The sequence below is a fragment of the Trichosurus vulpecula genome, chromosome 2 (assembly GCF_011100635.1).
Source record: "Trichosurus vulpecula isolate mTriVul1 chromosome 2, mTriVul1.pri, whole genome shotgun sequence".
Classification (NCBI taxonomy): domain Eukaryota; kingdom Metazoa; phylum Chordata; class Mammalia; order Diprotodontia; family Phalangeridae; genus Trichosurus; species Trichosurus vulpecula.
In genome coordinates, this window is record NC_050574.1 from 418,165,507 (window position 1) to 418,170,680 (window position 5,174).

The 5,174-nt window shown below is 36.3% G+C and overlaps 1 pseudogene; it reads right to left on the bottom strand.

Moving 5' to 3' along the window:
* Positions 1-2,520: 2,520 nt before the first annotated feature.
* Positions 2,521-3,125, bottom strand: LOC118837291 (annotated as a pseudogene).
* Positions 3,126-5,174: the final 2,049 nt, after the last annotated feature.

Below are 5,174 nucleotides of genomic sequence, written 5' to 3' on the forward strand. Positions count from 1 at the left end.
GGTGCTTTTGCAACATATTTCATATCTATTACGTGGGTATTATATTTTCTCAGTAACCCTCAGAGTAGGTAGCTGATGATTAAAAAGCTCCTAGGTTAATAATGGTACACCTTTTCAAATGAACACCAATTTTCACATACAAGCATTGGTTATTTTAAAATTTTCTTCCTTTATGATTAAACATTATCCAAAGTTTGGACTCAAGTTATCACATACATATAATGGACACTTGTCCATCCGGTTGGCAAATGTTGAGACTGAAGCACAGATATACTCAAATTCACACAGCTACTAAATGGCAAAGCTGAGTCTCAAATCCATGCTTTCTGTTTCCTGGCCTGGTTATTTTTTCATTAGCTATTACTACCAAGGATGGTAACTGTTTGGAACACCTAAGAGGGGCATACCATGACTAAAGAGACTGACTTCTGCAATGTAACATAGCCTGTTAGTAATTGAGAGATGAAATTGAGTCAGGCAACAAGTTTTATAAAAGCTGTTTCTTTGTGAGAAGTATTCTCTATCTCATCTGGAGATGAGTCCTGTGGTGGTAACTACAGTGGAGGTTTGTTCTTATCAAGGACATAATTCAGGTTCTTTGTATGAGAACTATATGTTTCAGTAGAAATAGGCATCACCTAGTAAGAAACACATCACCCCAGTTCTGTTCACGTCTTATTTGGCTGTCACTTTGTTTTCTCACTTGCCAGACTGCACCCTCTACCACTAAAGTAAATTTTCTACTCTATTATGAATCCATATGTTCAATTCTTTGAAATTGTGCACTTTTTTTCTTTGCTCATGCTCATTGCAGGTTGCGCAGAGTTAATAATTGATTTTGTATATCATGTAAATATGTGTGCATATTATACTTTATAATACAATTTATATAAAGATAGGTGTTTAGATAGATACGCACACATAAACATGCATATGTATGTATATGGTATATATACATCTATACATATACATATTATATGCATGTGTGTATATATATATAATACACACACACTATAGATATATATGTAAAAACTTGAGTCCAAATTCTGGCTAATGTTCGATCTTTTAAGAATCATAATTTTAAAATAGGTAGTTTGATATGAAAAATTTGTATTATAATGCCAAGATGAGCCCTTTTAAAATGAATCTTTTAAATAGGTATGTTTATTCCTGAAGCTAAGGAGGAGCATACCATGTCATTTTGCATGAATTTTGTGAGTATTTAATGCATATATGTGTAAATATGTACATGTTAACATGTGTGTGTATTATATACATACGTTCATAGTGTATGTATAGAGATTTGGTGTTGAAAAGTACCTTAGAAGCCATTTAGTCCAGTCCCCTCAATTTACATATGAGGAAACTATAGCTTAAAGGATTTAAGTGATTTGCCTAAGGTCATATGATGAAATGGTAAAGCTTAAGATTCAAACTCATGCCCTTTTGACTCCTTGGCATCAAAGATCTTGATGGCCCTCAAAGTTCAACTAGTTCAACTTCTCATTTTTGTTGTTCAGTTGTGTCCAACTCTCGGTGACCCCCTTTGGGGTTTTCTTGGCAAAGATAATGGAGTGGTTTACCATTTCCTTTTCCAGTTCATTTTACACATTAAGAAACTAAGACCCTAAAAGGTTAAATAACTGCCCTTGTACCACACTGCCTCCATATCTATCTATAATACAAGAGAGTGCATAGAACAGTGCCTGCCTCGGAATGAAGAATTAATAAGCATTTAAGAAGTATCAGCAGTGTTCCAGGTATTGTTCTAGGCTCTGGGTTTTGCAATCAGTCCCTGCTTTTCATATTTGTATACTTGTAGGGGATATAACACATATGTAGTAGATAAGTGAATGTGAAGTAACTGGGTTACTAACTGGACAGGTTTCACTAGTGAAGGCATTCCAGGCATGGGGGATAGTTTGTTCAAAAGTGATCAGGTGTGGGAATGGAATGTCATGTATGAGGAACAGCAAATAGTCCGTGAGGAATAATGTGAACAGGTTGGAGAGCGTGTGGGGTCAAATGCAAAGGCTTTAAATTCCAAGTAGAAAAGTTTATTTCATCCCAAAGTTAATAGTGAGCCACTGAAAATTCTTGTACCAGGGAAAAGACATGGTCAGACTTGGGCATGAGGAGACCATGGGCTAGTTAACTTAACTCTTAATGCCCTGCACAATTTCATAAATTACAAACAAATTGCTCAGCTACATCCATAGACAAATTCCATTTCTAGGCCCTCCCAATACTGATGATATTACAGGTTCAAACCATGGATATTTTATATACATACATATATGATCTGAACCCATAATTTTTATCAGTATATATGTGATAAATATATAACATACACATAGTCTGAAATGTAACTTTATATATGTGTATATACATATATGCATGTGTGTATGCAATTACTATACAACACAGTTCCCTCTTTTTTGGGACCATAAAAATTGTACAGTATTTATCATCTTGGAATACAAACAGGATCTTTTCACTTGAGATGTTCAGCTAACCCGTTTATTCACCTTGACCATCATCCCAGTCCTTTTTCCTGTTGGAGGTTGTCACCCACCAGCTAGTCTTGCCACGATTATCTTATCAACTCTGACCACAGTAATTGCAGCATTAGCGGCCAACTTGATAGCCCAATATTTTCCAAGATAAGTCTCTAGAATGCCAGCTTCCGACGTATCCTTTGCTGCAGCAGTTTCAGCCTCAGTATCTAATTCAGCATTTTTGTTTCCTTCTTGATGTACTGCATGAAGTTGAGAGATCACTTCATTAGCCTTAACTCCAGAAGTTTCTGCCATTGCCCGGAGGGAATAGCTTCAAATCCTTCTGCAGATTTCTTAATGGCGTATTGTTAGAGTCCAGGACACATCTCCCTGAGATGTGATCTGTTTGGCCAGTTCAGTTTCTGTTGCTCCATCTTCAGGCACAAGATGGTTATCCCTTGTGAGAACTTGGAAAGTACTAATACCATCATCTACTGCCCTTTGTATGTCATCCATTAGATTATCTGTAGAACCTCCAAGTACTATAGCAGAAATGGCGTCATTTTCCTTTGCAGGCTTAAAAACAACTAGCATTCCTAATACACAGCCCTCTGTCTCCTTTCTCATCTTTACAGTCTCACTACCAAACCTGGATTGCACCCCTCCTCACCTCTGTCTCTTTGACTCCCTCTTCCTTCAAGACATAGCTAATGTAAGACCTTCTACACAAACCTTTTCCACTCCTGCCCCAAATTGCTAGAGCACATACTCTTCCCTTATCTTTTAATATAATTACTGTGTTTATTTTATTTTGTATCTGTATTCTGTATAGACTTCAGCTGTGTCTATACATGTCTCCCTTGACAGACTATAATCTCCTTAAGAATAGGAATTGTTTCTGTTTACTTTTTCTATTGCCAGTGCCTAGCACAATGCCAGGTACATAATAAATGCTTCTTGATTGATAAAGATTTTCTCTTACATCATTTTCTCACCAGTCAGTCTTAAGCCCCTACTGATACATTCTTTTTCATAAGCCTTTTGGGGAGGATTGCCACAAAATAGGTAATAGTGCTAGATTCTCCTTAGTCATAACTTTTAGGTCTAGAGAGGGATATTAGGCTTGAGTGTGTCACCCTCATTTTAACAGCTAAAGAAATGAAGAAGCGACATGCTTAAAGATTCACAGCAATATAAGTATCAATCATCCAGACTCAACATCCAGGATCATACTGGGTATTAATCGTCATACTGATTTTAAATTTTGATACTGCACCACCACAATGACAAAAAAAAAAAACCCAGTGGTTTTGACTGTGTAGGGAACTCCCAAATGAGGAAACTCCCTGCACAAATGAGATGTAGCTCTTCTGCAATGTGAGAGTTGCCTGGGGTTTTCAGAGATTAAGCTACTTGACCCATGTCCTTCCTAGGCCACACTGTTTCTTCTGTTGTTCTATTGCCTCTCCCCTCAAAACCCCAAATGATAGGAAATTAGTGCAGAACACAAAAACATTTTTACACAGATTATTTTGAAGCAAGTAGTTTAAGAACGTTCTTAGCAGCTCCTCCCATCTAGTTGGTAAAATGCCGTCCAGTGTGGTGGAATATGTGTTAGGATCTTCAAGGGTGCAAAGAAACTTGCAAAGTCATTTAAAGACTGTTAGATAACAGTTTCACAAGGTACAGACCAGTATGAATTAAATTTGTCCGGTGATTAGGGAAGTGAATATAACTCATTTTATTAAAGTTCACATGAAAACCAAGATTATACATTGTAACGGCATTGTTATTTTTAACAAGCACAAGTATCTCTGATCATTGATATTTTTATTTCACTTTTCTTTTTGAAATTTTATAAAATTTTAAGTTTCCTTTGCATGAAATTTGAAGACCAAATTTATAGAGACAAGATATTACCAATGGAGGCATTTGATTAGTAGTGTTCCTCCTTATAAATAAATTTTATTATTACTTTTAAAAGTTTACTTTGGAAGAGCTTTAATTTTACCCTGCATTCTTCCAAATCATGTCCATTTCATGAATTGCTTAGTAACCAACCTAATGATGAGCCCTTCTGTGCTTAGCTAGGTTTTCCCTCAAACAAGAGACTTGACATATTTCTTTAGTAGGCCTATATTTAAAGCCTTTTCAAACTGGAAACACCTCCCAGAGTTTTTGCTATTGCTGTTAACCTTTAGGAACCTGGACATATTTGCTTGTGGCTAGGCCAAGCTAAGATTATTTTACAGAGCCGGATAAAATAATAACAAAATTCATCTGGAAGAACAAAAGGTCCAGAATATCAAAGGAATTAATGAAAAGAAATGCTAGGGGAGATGGCCTAGCCATACCAGATATTAAACTGTATTATAAAGCAGCAGTCATCAAAACTACTTGGTACTGGCTAAGAAATAGAGTGGTGGATCAGTGGAATAGGTTAGGTACACAAGACAGAGTAGTCAATGACTACAGTAATATGCTGTTTAATACACCCAAACACTCCAGCTTCTAGGATAAAAACTCACTATTTGACAAAAACTGCTGGGAAAACTGGAACACAGTATGGCAGAAACTGGGCATAGACATTCAATATCTCACACCATATACCAAAATAAAGACAAAATGGGTTCACAATTTAGATGTAAAGGCTGATACTATAAGCAATCTGGGAGA